The sequence below is a fragment of the Oryctolagus cuniculus genome, chromosome 13 (assembly GCF_051225735.1).
Source record: "Oryctolagus cuniculus isolate XC-2025 breed Fujian yellow rabbit chromosome 13, ASM5122573v1, whole genome shotgun sequence".
NCBI lineage: Eukaryota > Metazoa > Chordata > Mammalia > Lagomorpha > Leporidae > Oryctolagus > Oryctolagus cuniculus.
Window position 1 is genome coordinate 37,227,801 of NC_142879.1, and position 17,355 is coordinate 37,245,155.

Consider the following 17,355-nt stretch of genomic DNA (forward strand, 5'->3'; position numbering starts at 1 on the left):
GGAACTTTGATAAAGGGTGTCCGTGGAAAAACTGAACAAGTATTTATGGCGTACTCAGTGCATGCAAGGCTCTGTACGGCTCTGCTCTAGTTTCAGGCATGTCGTACTTCGTTTTTATTCCAGCTACATTTCCTTGCAGGAATGTAGCCTCGCATTTAAAACGTGGTGTGGCATTTCCTCAGTGCAAGGGCATTCCCAGAGAGATGTTCTTTTATATTTTTTTGATCCAACTGAAATAAGCTGCTCAGTGTCTAGTATTAATCCCTGTCAGAAAGTGGCCCGTGTTTTGGCAGAGTTTGGGCAGGCAGCGGGCCAAAGTCTAATGATTTTAGTAAATCATTTTAACCCAAACACTCTCTTCTTGTTTCATAACTGACATGGACGAATGGTAGACTACCCGAGGACTTAGTTTTGCTGGCTGCGTTCTCAGTGTGTGCCCTCTTCACGCACACAGACTCCTTCTGTGTGGTGCGTGGCAGCTGCTCACATGAGCACTGTATTTGGTCCCCGCGGGCAAGCCCACCAAAGCAATTTTCTGAACACTTCATGGGAAAGTTGGGGTGGAGTATCAGGTGTTCAGGAATTTGTTGCTATTCACTCAGTGTGTAGACAACACTTGCGTGTTATCCACTCCACAAGCCTTTACTGAGCACTATTGTATGCTAGGCTTTGTGCGAAGGGACGGACACAAATTGGTTTATGACTTTAGGAAGGTTACATTCTAGCTCCCTGTACAAGCCAGGAAAAAGAAACCACACACACACTAGTCAACTTTACAGAGAGAATTTGCTATTGGGAATTGGTTAAATGGGTGATGGACAACTGAAAATACAAAAGGAAACATTGAGGTCATAGAAGGAGAGAGAGAGGGAAGGAGGTACGAAGGGAGGGAGGGAGGAGAGAGAGAGAGAGAGAGAGAGAGAGAGAAAATCTGTAGGAAGCAGCTCAGGCCTCCAGGGCTATGAGATCAGAGGGCAGAGGGAAAGGCAGTGTGTACAGAAGTGGCACCTGGGACTCTGAGGAGTCATTGCTGTCCTGTTCCAGGTACTCTGAGGGGTCCAACGAGGCAGGTTTTCTGAGTTGGGTCAAACTGGAAGTTGGTCCTCACAGCCATCCCCTAGGCGAAGGGCCATTCACAGGTGACATTGAGAGGAAACGGGAGGGAAAATCACTTTTGTCTGTAAGCTGCTGGTCTCTTTCTATTGCCCTCCATTGGCAAAATCTGACAGCGAGCCACTGGTAACGGAGAAAGTCTTCAGGGCGGACATGTGGGAACAGTGCAATCCTTCTAGCAGGGGGCCCAGTGTAGGCCCAAGCTGGGATTGGAGTTGTTGGAGCATGTTGCGTGCTAGAGAACCGGATATCCACAATGTGACTTGCATGCTCCTGCCTCAGGGACTTGGCCTTGGCTGTTCTTTCTGTCTGCAACACTTCTCCCAGATATGCTTTTTCCCACTTTCTTCAAGCCTCTGCTCAAATGTCACTTCTTGAGGACTATGATTTATACCCTTATCCTGCCATGTACCCTTTTATCTTGCTCTCTTTTCACTCAAGAACTCTTATTATCATGCTAAATAAGCATGTTACATTGTGCTAAATAAATGTCATTAGGTTTAATAAATAATTTTTTTTTATATTTACTTATTTGAGAGAGAACCAGAAAGAGAGAGTGAAAGAGTGAGCAAGTGTTCTCCTCTGCTGGTTCATTCCCCAAATACCCATAACGGCCAGGCTGAGCCAGGTGAAAGCCAGGAGCTAGGGACTCACTCCAGATCTCCCACATGAGTGAAAGGGATCCAATCACATGAGTTATCAACAGCTGCCTCTCATGAGGCACATTAGCAGGAAGCTGGAATTGGGAGTAGAACCAGAACTTGAACCCAGACACTTTGATATGGATGCAGGAGTCTTAATGGGTGTCTTAATTACTAGGCCAAATACCCATATTTAAATAAATGTTGTAAATCATAACATAGTTACTGAGTTCTGTTTTCTTTTATATTTCTCCCTTTTCAGAATGTGGACTATGAGTGTTTTAGGGCTCTCCAGAGAGACAGGAACATCAGGAGATAAATGATAGATAGACAGATACAGAATTTATTAGGGGAATTGACATGTTCAATTCTGGAGGCTGAGAAGATAGGCAATCTGCAAACTAGAAACCAGGGTATATCAGAAGCACAGCTTAGTCCAAGCCTGAAAGCCTCAGAACTAGGAAAGCTCATGGGATAATTCTCAATCCAAGCCTGAAGGCCTGAGAGCCCACGGGGCCCCTCATACAAGTCCTGGAGCCCCATGTCTGAGCAGCCAGCAGTTTTAAAGTCCATGGGCAGAAGAGGTAGGGTGTTCCAGCTCCAAGAGCAAGAGACAGAATTCGCCTTTTCTTTGCCTTTTTGTTCTATCCAGGCCCTCAGCTGATTGGATGGTGCCTGCCCACGTTAAGCATGGATCTTCCCCATTTGGTCTACTGACCCATACACCAATCTCCTCCTGAAACATAGCACAGACACACCTAGAAGTGATGCTCTACAAGCTAGCCAGAAATCCCTGAATCCAGTTGACACCTAAACTTAACCAGCACAGTAGTAATTGTCACCAATATATCACCAGCATCTGAACCATAGATGCTCCCCGAATATTTGTTGAATGAACACATGAATGAGGTTATGCTTAGTTGAGAAAGAAAAAGACCATTCTTTCGAGCAAAAAGGCTAATCAGTATCTTTCTGAGATGTTATTGACCTCTCTCCCATGTTGAAAGAGGAGCTGCACGAAGAAAGTAGAAGGTGTTGTTTTATCAACGATATTTGCAAAATGGGTTTCAGCAGTGATCCTCTGTGCTCAGGGGAGTGTGTCCTGGTCCAGCAGTGATTTTTCTGAAATTATGGGCAGTTGGGCTGTGCTGGAGTGAATGTTGAAGAGGGTATGGAGAAAGAAGTTATTAGTCTGTTCATATTTATTTATGTGTGTAGGTTCAATGTTCATTTTCAATAAATGCCACATATACTCCACTGCCATTCTTTGGATTCTTCTCCACTACCAAAATTCTATTCGGGGGGTCAGCATTTGGCTCAGAGGAGTTTGGGATGCCTGCATCCCACATCAGAGTACCTGGCGTGGGTCACGGCTCCACTTCAATCCACCTTTCTGCTACTGTGCAACCTGGGAGGCAGCAGGTGGTGGCTCATGTGTTTGGGTCTCTGCTACGCCCAACCCTGGCTGTTGCAGACATTTGGTTGTGAACAAGCAGATGGAAGATCTCTCTCTCTCTCTTTCAAATAAAAAATGAAATAAATAAATAAATTCTAAATAAAGAATATTGGAGTTTAAATTATTAACTTTGTAAGTTTCTAAATATGTATATCCTTAGAAATACATCCACCTAAACTTCTAATAAATGAGTATCATGCTAAGTTTCTTTATTGTGTTTCTCTTTTACATATGGAATGTCCATTGGTTTAGGTCTTAAAGATATCTGAAGCAGAAATGTCTGATGATTACACAATATGTCTCTGTGGAGATAACAGGTTTCATTTGAATTTTCCACAGGGGAAAAGAATTGAATAAACTATTTTATATCTTTTTATGAATTCATTTACATAAAGAGAATATGATTTATCAAAGAAGGATGTACTTTTCTCTGAAAAGTACACTTTGCTTACATCCCTGTCTAAATACTGATGGAGTTTGTGGACTCAAAAGGCTTCCATAGCCTTGGCAGCTCATGACAAGAGCCTCGGGTGATCACTGATGTCATAAATAGGAGTGGCAATTGTTAAATCAACAACAGGAGTCACTGTGCACTTCCTCTCCGTGTAGGATCTCTGTCCTTAATGAATTGTACTATGAGAATTAATGGTAAAACTTGTCTTCAAATAGTACTTTATGCTTTGTGTGTCTGTGTGGATGCAAACTGTTGAAATTTTTACTTAGTATAGAGTTGATCTTCTGTATATAAAGATAATTGAAGATGAATCTTAATGAGGAATGGGATGGGAGAGGAAGTAGGAGGTGAGACGGTTTAGGGCTGGGAGGGCGGGTATGGGGCGAAGAACCACTATAATCCAAAAGTTGTACCTATGAAATTTATATTTATTAAATTAAAGCTTTCTAAAAATATGATTTATTAAATATATTTTATGGCCTATAAGAACCTATAAAATTACATAAAAGTACTTGTGGGGAAGCAGGAGTGGGGAGCTACTACTTAATGGATACAAAGTTTCATTTTGGAAAAATGGGAAAGTTCTGGAGATGGATGGTGGTGACAGTTGCACACATTATGAGTGTACTGACACTGAAGTAGACACTTAAAGGTGGTTAAAATGGTAAATTTTTATGTTGATTATAATTTACTAAATAAAAAAATTAAACCAACATATCAAAGCCATGTTTTTAAATATTTCAGTTAAATTGAAACATTTCTGGGACAGCTTTCCGTTTTGGAGGGAACTGGCATTTTTAATTTAGTATGATTTATCTTTCACAATAGAGATGTTATTGGTTCACAGAAGATGGAGCCCTTCATAGAAAATACCTTGCCTACTTGCAGTGGAGTTAGGGATTTTTAAGATTTATTTATTTATTTTGAAAGTCAGACCACAGAGAGAGAGAGAGAGAGAGAGAGGTGTGACACAGAGAGAGAGAGAGAGAGAGCAGGCTTCCATCTGCTGATTCATTCCCCAGATGGTCGTAATGGCCAGCACTGGGCCAGGCTGAACCAGGAACCAGGGGCTTCATCTGGGTCTTCCAGGAAGGTGGCAGAGGCCCAAACACTTGGACAATCTTCCGCTGCTTTTCCCAGGCTATTAGCATGGAGCTGGATGGAAAGTGGAACAGCCAGGACTCAAACCGGCACACATAAGGGATGCCGGCATCACAGGTGGTAGCTTTACCTGCTATGCCACAATGCCATAGTGCTGGCCCCATTCGGGAATTATTAATATTAATTATTAGCTGAACTTAACTGTCACTCAATTCATAACCTGTAATTAATGCAATCTTACACCAAATGGCTGATATAGCAGGGAATATGCTGTTGTGATTACTTCCAATTACAGACTAGTTGACTTTGGCACAAATTACTAAATTACTTCATGTTTAAAGAAAAGAGGATATAATTTTAGACGTAACTGTTAATGATCTTGATGTTTATTTTGACAGTGAGAAAAATAAGTAAGGATAAGACAAACACCCATGTATAAACTAAAGAGATTGCAGAATGTGTAAATAAACTATACAAGCAGCTAACTTTATTAGCTTTTTAATTAGCCCATTTATCTGTCTGAAACAGTTGGTGAGTATTGAAAGAAGCGTAGGAAGTTTTTCTTAAAAATTTCTCTCCTGCTTAAGAGAAACATGAGCATTTTCCCCTGTCATTCACAAATCTCCTCAATGGTGCTTATAATTCTACAGCCAGGCAGATGGCATGACATGGATGAGGGTAAATCCAAAGCCCAGGAGGGAGGCTGAGGGGTGCACCTCTAAGGGTTCTATGGTAGCCTCCTGGGGTATTGCACTCTTCACACCAGAAGATTGGCAAGAGAGTGATCTTGAGCTGGTTCTGTCTCTGGGACTATTGAGCTGTTTGGCCTTGGGAAAACCGCTGTGCCTTCATAGATGTTAGGTCCCTCCCCTGTCAACATACATGATTTCCAAGGTCTCTCTCCAGCTTAACACACTTGACTGCTTGAGTCTCCCCACCCTGTAATTGCATTTTAGAATTTTTTTTTTTATCTATTTACATTTTATTTTGAAAGGCAAATACACACACACAGAGCAGAGCAGTGCGCGGGAGGTCTCCAAGTGCCCACACAGCTGGGGCTGGGCCAGGCTGAGGCAGGATCCAGGAACTCAGTCTAGGTCTCCGACCTGGGTGGCAGGGACCCAAATACTAGAGCCATCACCTCAACCTCCCAGTGTGCCCAGATGCTGCATCAAAAGTGGAGATGAGACTTGAAATCAGGCACTCTGATATGAGATGCAGGCATTTGCCAAGGGACATCTTGTAACACTAAAGGTATTAAACCTCATGGTAATTGTGACAGCTTTCTTGAAGGGATCAGGCAGCCGTAGAGATGTGCATATCTTCTGTTCTTGGCCTGGGAAGGGAAGTTGGCTCTAGAGCTCTGGGGGATACTACAGAATGAACAGGCAACCTTGTGTCTTGTCAACTGATGTTTTAGCATTTGACTACTAGGAACAGAAATCTACTAAAGCCAACCTTAGCAACATTGGGAATTTACTGGAAGGACCCAGGTTTCCACAGGATTTAAAGGCAGGAAGTTTAGCTGGATCTCATATGGAACTGGGAAACAAAAGCTGGAAGGATGAGGAATAACAGGACCAACTCTCAGATAATTACGCTTTTCTTTCCCATCATTTCCTCCCCCTTACCTCTACTTCCTCCTCCTCCCTTCTGTTCCCCCGAACTCCTTTCTTTCTCCACCAGCTTTGGACATCTTTTTCAGCATGCCTAACCTAATCTTAGGTTTACATGGCGTTTCTATTTAAGTATGCAATAGAGGCCAATTGAACCTCTATAGGAAACCACCAAAATCCATGTCCAAGGGACTCTTCTAGCTCTATCTGTGTTAAGTGTTCACACCTGGTCCACTTTGCTGTGGGAATGTGTGAGAGTCATTAAGCTCAGCACCCATTCATTAGGGGCTCTGGGACATGAGGATCTTAAATAAGGATGTGATCTTGCTATGTTCCTTAAGATAATTTTGATTACAAGCAGAAGTCATTTTTGACTAGAAAAAAAATTTTTGGAAGTATACAGGGACATCTCCTGTAATGGAAGAAACAGGGTTGGTCTTGGGTCCTTGGTAAAGGGTGCTAACAAATTTTCTCTTTAGGGCACTGCCATTTATGTGACTCAGTTCCAATGCCAATCTTCTCTCTGGGTTTCCCCTAAGTCACATTCAAAATTCTTGGAATGAAGTCTGAGTTAGCATATTCTCATCTAGTTTGTCTCCATTTTCCCAATACCAAAAGCCCAGCTGCCTGAAATTTCCACAGACCTTGGCAAACCAGGGTAGTTGGTCACCCTAGGACACAGTCACTTGTGCATATGTGGCCCCTTCAAGAGATTTCTACTATCTTGGCCACTTTTGGGGGAATTAAAAGGAAACTGGCCGGCGCCATGGCTCACTAGGCTAATCCTCCGCCTTGCGGCGCCAGCACACCAGTTCTAGTCCCGGTCGGGGCGCCGGATTCTGTCCCCGTTGCCCCTCTTCCAGGCCAGCTCTCTGCTGTGGCCAGGGAGTGCAGTGGAGGATGGCCCAAGTGCTTGGGCCCTGCACCCCATGGGAGACCAGGAGAAGCACCTGGCTCCTGGCTCCTGCCATCGGATCAGCGCGGTGCGCTGGCCGCAGCGCGCCAGCCGTGGCGGCCATTGGAGGGTGAACCAACGGCAAAAGAAAGACCTTTCTCTCTCTCTCTCTCTCTCTCTCACTGTCCACTCTGCCTGTCAAAAAAAAAAAAAAAAAAAAAAAAGGAAACTATGGTAAGTTCTGGGGAAATATTTCATGTAATGTCTATTGAATTCTACTTTTTTTTCAAATAGTGGTTTTTTTCCCGATATTTTATTTATTTATTTGAGAGGTAGAATTACACTGAGAAGGAGAGACAGAGAGAAAGGTCTTCCTTCTGTTGGTTCACTCTCCAAACGGCTGCAACGGCCAGAGCTGCACCAATCCGAAGCCAGGAGCCAGGTGCTTCCTCCGAGTCTCCCACCTAGGTGCAGGGGCCCAAGGACCTGGGCCATCTTCTACTGTTATCACAGGCCATAGCAGAGAGCTGAATTGGAAGAGGAGCAGCTGAGACTAGAACCGATGCCCATATGGGATGCTGGTGCTGCAGGTGGAAGATTAACCTACTGCGCTATGGTGTCCGCACCAGAATTCTACTTCTTAGCAGCCATTATGTGCATGTACATATGACACATATGCCAATGCATCATGTGACACTCCACTGCATGGTTCAGTTATTTCTTGTACACCACAAATGCACCACTGACCTTCCCAATGAGTGAAAACCTAAGGCTGTGTTTGTTTCAACCAGAGGTGATGTCATGTCTCCAAGTACCGACTTTCTGCATGACACCCATTCCTCCTTTTCTTCTGTAGTAATTCTATCTCCATACAGGAGAACATACTCTGTTGCTGGCAAAAGGAAGAATAAAATTAAGAAAAAAATGATACTATTCCTTCTTAAAAGGGAAATGGGCTCTATGTGCCAGCGTGTATTTATTAAGTACTAGCAGCAACAGAGAAAATAGGAATAGATGCAACAGTCCTCATTCATTGGTATTCAGGTCTCCTCTTCCTTGGCCTGCTCCAGGGTGCCCTGTGACCTCAGCAGGTATCTCGGTGGGTTGGATGATTTGCTCCATGGGACAAGCGGAGAGATAAGAGGCCCTGCCATTATATGACCCTGGTAGTCATTTGTTGCTTTCGCACCTGGTTAGGGCACGTTGAGACAGCAACCCTCAAGGGTAAGCTCTTCTTTTTCTTTGAAAACTGAGACAATCTAGTCGACCCCACGACACTCAGAGTGTGTTCCCCTAGACCACTGACCCCATTGCATGGAGTCTGAGGTGCGGACTTCTTAGCATAGGGCACACCAGTCTTCATGGGCTGGCTTAGCCTCTCCTCCCGATGCTAGCTCCTGCCTCCATGACCTCAGACCTCACCAACCTGGCTCCCTGTCCAGCCACCTGCGCAAGCCAACCTCTCACCTCTCACAGCCTCGCATCCTTCTCCTCTGCAAGCCGTTCCCCACCTCCCCTGCCCTTTAACCCTTAGCATTTATTTCATTCCCAGTTGAAGTAGTTATTTCTAGAAAGCCTTGTCTGCGCAGCTCCATACACTTCACCGTTCCCTATGGCACTGCCGGTTACTCTAAGACCCGATGGCTTCATTGCACTTGTTTGCTCATAACTCTGTGTCCCTGGACTAGCCTACATAGCCGCCCCGCGTGCCGGACCCTGAACTAACTGCCGGAGTAGGGGACTTTCCTCTGGACATTGCTGTAACTCCAGCCAGCACCTACAGCCGTGCCGGTCGTTGCACGGGTGATAAAATCAATGAAAGACATAATGTCTTGAGGTGTGATTAATCCCTATTTCTGTCAACACTCATCTACCCCGTGAAGACAGAGGTCAGGGTCTGAGTCATCTTGTTCCTCACAGGGCTGAAGCAAACTAGACACTTGGCCAAGCACTGGCAGATGGGTTGAAGGAAGCACTAGAAAGAGGAGGAGCGCGAAGGGAGTCTCCAGCCTGCCTCGCCCCTAGGGGCCAAGCCCCGCTCCGGCCCTGCAGTCCCGCGCCGGCAGCCTGCGACCCCTCTCTGCTCCCAGCGAGACGCCTCCGCTCAGGGACAGCGGGCGGGCCCGCCGGGAGCAGGCGGGGCGGGACTTCCGGTCCCGCTCGCGAACGCCGACCGCGCCAGGCGGAAGCCGGGCTCCGGGCCAGGCTCCAAGAGTCTGGACTGGAGGTGAGTTCGGAGCCGCGGTGTCCCAGGCACTTGTCTCCTGCGTGGACGCTTCTCCGCGCGCCATCTCCCCGCGCGGCGACTGAAAGACCGGGTATGGACGGGAGAGTCGGCACTCCCCGCGCGGCTGGAGGGAGAGCTGGGACTCCAGGTTTGAGGAGGGGGCCGGGACCGGGGAGAACCGGGAGAGCCCTGAGCGCAATGGCTAGGGGCTGCAGAGGGAGGCACCGAGGACCCCGAGGCCGGAGAGGCCCTGAGGCGGGCGGGGGATGCGGATGACACTGGGAAGAGATGCGTCTCGAGGGCGACAGCCTCTCGTGGGGGTGTGTCCGGGTGCCGGCGGGTTGTCCGTGAGGGTGGCACGAGACGGCAGAGGTTGAGTGAGTCCCGGGGAGACGGTGGGGAGGAGGGGTCGCTTCTTCTCCGGGGGTCGTCGATGGGAAGGACGTCTTGACCTAACCAATCAGAAAGATGACCAGCCACCGACTGGATGCCCAACTCGCATTGCTTCGTTTGCAATTAATGCGGATTTAATTTAATTTGCTTTAACCTCCGCGTGGATTTCGGGAGAATGTTTTACATTCCCAGGGCAAACTTGAACTCTTCTTCACCCAGACCCAGTTTAGGCTGGTAGGACTTCACAGCTCTCTGCATACAGGCACCCAGCTGAAGTTTTCCTTTTGGACACTTCTCTTGCCTGCTGAGTTTAGGTTATCCTGTTTCCTTTGTCATCGAACGAACTTCTAAGTGGGTTCAGAATGACAGTTGATGGTGGCAGCAAAGCCAGGCTGTCAACGTTCCCGGCTGCACTTCATTGTTTTCCTGCCCAGCTCTTTAGCACATTTCTTTTTTCCTTACAAGCTGTTCTTTTGGGCTCGGTGTTTCAGTTAAGCCAGTAAGGTAATTTTACATTAAGGTGCAGCAGATCACTAGCAATTCCTAAGATTTTACTGTTCTTTTTTATTTCTGCTACAAGGAAAACATATATTTACCACCAGCAATATTTAAAATCAATTGATAACCCAAGATCAATGATTATGTTCTTGCACACATTTCGCTTTCATAGTGGTTAGTGTGTAGTAGCAGACTTGTTTTTATCAGTATCAGAGGTAATTACTATTAATTTTAGTTACTGTTTACATTGTATTCTTGTTTTATTGACTGCAATTCATCTGTAATTCCTAATCTACATCTTCTACATCTTAAGATGTCTCAGTCAGTACAGTTTTGCAGACTGTTAGCTTTTAAGTAGATGGTGAGTTGAATGTTTGCTGCAAGCTGGGCAAGGTACCTGGAGGAAGCCATAATACTGTCATTGGAGGATGATTGTTTTCTCCATTTCTGATGTTTCACATTTCAAGCGTTAGATTTTTTTTTTTTAATTTTGAGCATTATTTTGTTGTTGTAGGTAGCACTTAGATGGAATTTGGTGGTCTGACATGAACTATTTGAAGTAAATTAGCAAATGTTAACATTTATATGTATCTTGGTGTATTGCTTGCTGGTTTCTGATGGCCTTAAAGATCTCTGCTTGAGTGAGATTCATAGTTAAAATGTCTCTGCTTAGCAGCATAGCTGATATTTACAAGTATGAAGCCATACCTAAATGGCAGGTATACTTTAATATATAAATGAGCATATTGATTAATTTTTCAAATTAGAAAATGAACAGATGTCACTGATCTCTAAAGTCGTTGAACTAACTGCTATGTTGATTTCTAGATAAATTTAATTTAGTCTTATTTAAGTAGACAATACTGTTTACCTGATAAGGCTTGGTTTTATCCTCCCACATAATCTTGGTTTAAAAACGGTATTCTTGGTATTCTTGCCCCCTTCCCCTTGGTTTTCAAGAGAGAAAGCACTTGAGAAAGAACGCAAGCCTTTAAACCTTAGTTTATGGTTGGTTTGAAACACAAGAGCACCTGCCTTCTGTGGCGACTTTCTAGTTATCTATCTGAATGCTATATTTAAATTTGATTGCTCTGTGTTTTTGAAAATCTTTAGAATGTTTGTTCTAATTGTTGAGTAAATTTCTTAGTTTTCTCTTTACATAAATTCTTGGCTATTCTGTAGGATTTAGATATTTTATACATTTTAATAATTTTTGATTAGGTACAGCAGATTACTAAATCTTTTGTAGTCACTGTTTCTTTCTATTTCTGCTGTGATGAAATATGTATCTCTGTCAGAGGAACTATAAAAATAGTGATAATGAAAATACTGTCTTCTGGGCCGGTGCTGTGACCTAGAAGGTTGAGCTGTTGCCTGTAGTGCTGGCATCACATATGGGTGCCGGTTCAAGTTCTGCTGCTCCACTTTTGATCTAGCTCCCTGCTTATGTGTCTGGGAAAGCAGCAGAAGATGGCCCAAGTCCCTGGGCCCCTGTACCTACGTGGGAGACCTGGAAGAAGCTCCTGGCTCCTGGCTTCGGCCTCTCCCAGTTCTGGCCTTTGTGGCCATTTGGGGAGTGAAACAGCAGATGGAGGTCTCTCTCTCCCTCCCTCCCTCCCTCCCTCTCTTCTCTCTCTGTGTCTCTGCCTTTCAAATCAATCAATCAATCAATCTTTTTTTTTTTTTTTAATTTTTTTTTCTAAAAAAAATTGTAGTACTAAAGCAAAATTAATTAGGACTGTACTCAGTTTTGCTTAAAGTGGGGCATCACATTAAATTTACATGAGCTTTTCTATTAAAGTGATGAGATACCTTGTACTTGGAAATAATGTAGAAAGATGTTGATTGCCCATACCTAGCCTTTGTTGTTATTAGTTTTAAACATTTTGAAAATTTTGAGATTTTGAGGAAAAGAACTCTTGGGTAAAAGATTTGGGTGGTGGTGGGGGAAGGCAGCCATCACCGTTGGTGTACCAAGGGTGATGGAGAGAGCTATCTGCTGTGGTTGTATGAAGTATTTTAGCATGGAGTTTGTTTAGAATTGTCAGCTTCTGTTAGTAGTACAGCAGAAAAACTTCTAGTTGGTTTTCTTGTAGTTTTTAAATACTCTGCAGACCTGATCTCCTTTATTGCCTGCAGGGGCTAGGGAGGGGATCCCGTGTCAGCTCTCAGGAGAACGACCTGGCAAGCCTTTTGAAAGGCTTGTGGTAACTAGGAATCATGGAGTGATTTGAGCCAGGGTTGAAGTAGGAATGGTTTATTTTAGCACTAGCATTTTCAATATTGGGAGGATGGTGATTAAACATTGTAGATATGACCAAGTACTGTGTGCACTATATTTTTCCTTAGACCTACCTGAAAACTTGTGGAAATGTGTAATTGAAAAATATGTTTATTTTGGTGCAAAAAAATTGATGTTCACGGGTAGTTTTTTCATGATATGCATTTTCTGTGAACCTGTGAAGACCACTGTTATATGAGTGAACTTGTATTACAACAGTGGGAGGGGAAAGACAGGCATGTAATTGGTATGTAATCAAGTTCTAGACATTTCCACAAGAACTAAGGACTGTGCAGCTAGTAAGTATTGTAGTGAATCCCTAATATTTTAAACTAATTGATGACCATTTCATAGTAATTTAATTAAGTTTTAGGAACAGTACAAAGAACCACCTGTATACTCTTTTTTTTTTTTTTTAATTTATTTGAAAGTCAGACTTATACAGAGAGCGAAGGAGAGGCAAAGAGGAGGTGGGGAGAGAGAGAGAGCAAGAGCGAGAGAGAAAGTCTTTCATCCGCTGGTTCACTCCCCAGATGGCCACAATGGTCAGAGCTATGCCAATCTGAAGCCAGGAACCAGGAGCTTCTTCCGGGTCTCCCACACAGGTGCAGGTGCCCAAGGACTTGGGCCATCTTCTACTGCTTTCCAGGCCATAGCAGAGAGCTGGATTGGAAGTGGAGCAGCCAAGACTCGAACCAGTACCCATATGGGATGCTGGCACTGCAGGCAGTGGCTTTACCTGCTACGTCATAGCACTGACCCCCTATATACCCCTTATTCAGATGCACCTGTTAAAATTTTAACCCATTTGGTTTATTATTTCAGAGAATGAGAGTGAGAGTAAGAGAGAGAGAGAGAGAGACAGACAGACAGACAGTGTTCACTCCTTAAAAGCCTGCAGTGATGTCAGGGTGAAAGGAGTGAGGAGTACATGAAGATGGGAGCTGGGGACTCAATCCAGGTCTCTCGTATGGATGGCAGGAACTCAGTTACTTGAGTGCCACCTAGGGTCTGCATTGGCAGAAAGCTGCAGTCAGTTGCTTGAGGTCAGTTCAAACCCAGGGTACTCCCAGCTGGTAGCTTAACTGCTAAGCCAAATGCCTGACCAGAGAATAGTTTTGATTGTGGTAAAATGTTCATATGAAATATACTCCTGGGGTGGGCATCTGATGCAGAGATTAAAAGGCCACTTGCTATGCCTGCATCCCATTACAGTATCTAGATTCCAGTCCTGGATCTAATTCCCATTCCAACGTTCTGCTAATGCCGCTTGGGAGGCAGCAGGTGATGGCTCAAGTAGTTGGGTTCCTGCCACTCATGTGGGAGACCTGGATTGAGTTTCTTGCTCCTGGTTTTGGTTTGGACCACCCCCTGCTGTTGCTAACTTTTGGGGAGTTAACCAGTGGATGGAAATTTCTGTCTCTCTGCCTTTCAAATAGAAATAATTATACTCTGAGTTGCTAACTTTATTTCTTCTCTAATAAACATTTACTAGCTCCAGTTCACTGAGATCCAGAGGTAGAAGGATTATGGGGAGATAGTTTGATTTAGCTCCCTTAAGGATGGTAAAGGTTGACCAATCTAGGGACAGGTGGGTTTAAATCCTGAACTTCCATAGACTGACTCTTCCAGGGTCTTACCAACCTTAAAGGAAGGAATGATAATTCCTGTGTTGTTTTGTGACTTACAGGTTTTTATTTTATATCAAGACAAGTATGTAAAAATTCTTCCTTAGATCTACCTGAAATCTCACTTGCATTCATTAAGGAGTCCTCCACTTCTTAATCTCTCTTCTTTGGTTATAGAAGACAAGTAAACAACATCCTTTTTAAGAACACTTAATTTAATCTGTAGTAGAGGTCTTTTTAGTTTTTCTCCAATAAAGCAATATTTATTTCATTAGGATTCTGAGTTAAAATATACTTTCTGTCTCTTCTGTCCCTGTATAAGGCCTTATTTTGGTTGATCTTTTAAGATTCTAGGTTTTTCATGCTCTTTTTTATTTTTTTAAGATTTTATTTATTTGAGAGGCAAAGTTAGAGAGAGAGGGAGGGAGAGACAGAGATAAAGGTCTTCCATCCACTGGTTCATTCCTTAATGGCCACAGCACCCGGAGCTGGGCCAATCAGAAGCCAGGAGCCAGGAGCTTCTTCCAGGTCTCCCACACAGGTGCAGGGGCCCAAACACTTGGGCCATCTTCTACTGCTTTCCCAGGCCATAGCAGAGAGCTGGATTGGAAGTGGAGCAGCCAGGACTTGAGCTGGCACCCAAATGGGATGGCGGTGCTGCAAGTGGAGGCCTAGCCTACTATGCCACAGCACCAGCCCCTACACTCTTTTTAAAAAGTGTGTTGAGCAAAGCTGAGTCTGACTAATATGGAGAAATAACAATGATAATGTATGTGTAAGTTATTTTTATTATGTAGTCATTTGGTCTTTAGGTCAGGACAGGTGTTATCCCAATTTCAGAGATGGAAAATTCTAAGCCCCAGAAAGGTTGAGTTGCCCAGTTTTCTACAGAGCTAGGTTGTATTGGAACTGAAATGCAATCCAAGCTGTTCTAACCCTAAATCCAGGTCTTTTTTTTTTTTTTAACTACATCTCACTTATAATTCCTTATCTGCCATCTATTTTTGAATATGTTTGAGTACATTAGAATCATTTTCTCATTTCTTCCTTTTCACCCATCTAGCTTGCATTATGTAATTAGTTTCCTGACTCAACTTGTTCTTTTATTTCTGCAGTTAAAATATTATCACCGCAGAACTGGAGTGAATCTATAATAGTCACTTTATCCAGTCTTCTACTTAATTTGAATATCCTCATACACCATCCCACTCCAGAAGACATATGGCCCAAGACATATGGTCCTTGCAGGAATACTTATAATGACAGGGACTGCTTTGTGGTTTGAATGTCTCCTCCAAAACTCATGTTGAAATTTAATTGCCTTTATAAGAGTATTAAGAGGTGAGGCCTTTAAAATGTGATTAGGTCATTTTGGCTCTGCTCTTATGAATGGATTAACGTAGTTATCTTGGGAGTGTGTTCCTAATAAATGGGAGTTTGGCTCTCTCTGTATTTGGTTTTTCGCCATGTTATGACAGCACAGATGCCCACACCATGTTTTTGTACTTTATAGCTTCCAGAACTGTGAGCCAAATAAGCTCCCATTGTTTATAAATTACCCAATCTGTGATATTCTGTTATAGCAGCACACCATGGGCTAAGACATGGAGTTACTTTTTTTTATGTACAACCTTGGTTCCTTGTTGGGTGATTCCAGTTATATGGTTAATCTTTTTATTAACCTTTTTATAGATGTATGTATTTATTTGAAAGAGAGAAAGAAGAAAATATCTTTCATTCTCTGGATCATTCCACAGATAGCTTTAATAGTTGGAATGGGCCTGGCCAAAGCTAGGAGCTTGGAACTCCATCCTAGTTTCCCACTTGAATGACATGGGTTCAAATACTTGGGCTGTTATCTGCTGTCCCAGGTGCATAAGCTGGGAGCTGGGTTAGAAGTGGAGTAGCTGGGGCCGGTGCCGTGGCTCACTTGGTTAATCCTCTGCCTGCAGCGCTGGCTTCCCATGTGGGTGCCAGGTTCTAGTTCCGGTTGCTCCTCTTCCAGTCCAGCTGTCTGCTGTGGCCCGGGAGGGCAGTGGAGGATGGCCCAAGTATTTGGACTCCTGCACCCTCATGGGAGACCAGGAAGAAGCACCTGGCTCCTGGCTTTGGATCGGTGCAGCACCGGCCGTAGCAGCCATTTGGATAATGAACCAACAGAAGGAAGACCTTTCTCTTTGTCTCTCTCTCTCACTGTCTATTATAACTCTACCTGTCAAATTAAAAAAAAAAAATTGTATAAAAAAAAGAAGTGGAGTAGCTGAGACCTAAGCCAGCATTCTGATATGGGATGCTGGCATCACAAGCAGTGGCTTAAGCTGCCATACCACAACACTGGTCCTTATTCTTTAAATTTATGACAGGTCTAAACTACCTATTGTTTTTTTTTTTTTTTAATCTGTTGGTTTTAGTTTTATCAACTAGAGCAACCCAGAATATCTATTTTCTCTTTGGTGCACAAAATTTTGTTGCACATTTGAAGATGATTGTCTCTTCTCCAGGTTGAATGGTTCTGGCATCTGAATCCCTCACCATAATGATCATCTTCTTCTGGAAACATTAGGTTGTCAGTATCCTGAAAATATCGTTTCCATAATTGTTTACATTATGTTATATGTCTGATGAAGGCAGCAAATTTTTGGACAGTTACTTCCTGTAAGGTAGCCACCAGTCTGTACTATAATTGAATATTTAATATCATTGAAGTCTCAAATTACATTAGCATTTAAGCAGACCCATTTTACTCTTGTATTAGGCATTTGGTAAGCTGAAGCTCTTAGAATTTTAGTAGGAACACTCCATTAGTCTTATCTCCTGAACTTAACTGATTTTCAAACTGAAATGCAGGGCTTTAACATTTATTCTTACCAATTTTGTCTTTCATGTGTTTTGGAAGTTCAGCATTTCAGCCTGTGAAGATATATTTTGGTGTTAATTTTCTCATTCACTTATTAGCAATTCTTTTTAACTTTGTGTTCTACACTTAGAATACTTAATCCTTAGAATTTGTGTTGAGTCAGGGAGTTTTTTGTGGATTGATTTTAATGATTAA

General features: G+C 43.4%; 1 protein-coding gene across 40 annotated transcripts in view; it reads left to right on the forward strand.

Annotated features, from left to right (window-relative positions):
• Nucleotides 1–9,364: 9,364 nt before the first annotated feature.
• Nucleotides 9,365–17,355, forward strand: part of DISP1 (dispatched RND transporter family member 1) — a 196,096-nt gene continuing 188,105 nt past the window's right edge. For 11 of the 40 annotated variants that reach the window (XM_051821358.3, XM_051821372.3, XM_051821371.3 and 8 more), the window contains exon 1: nucleotides 9,455–9,594. The gene's annotated coding sequence lies outside the window, so the exon portion shown is untranslated. Of the gene's footprint in view, nucleotides 9,652–17,355 lie in introns of all 40 variants that reach the window. The other 29 variants (XM_008268375.5, XM_070055343.2, XM_017347770.4 and 26 more) reach the window with 16 other exon arrangements.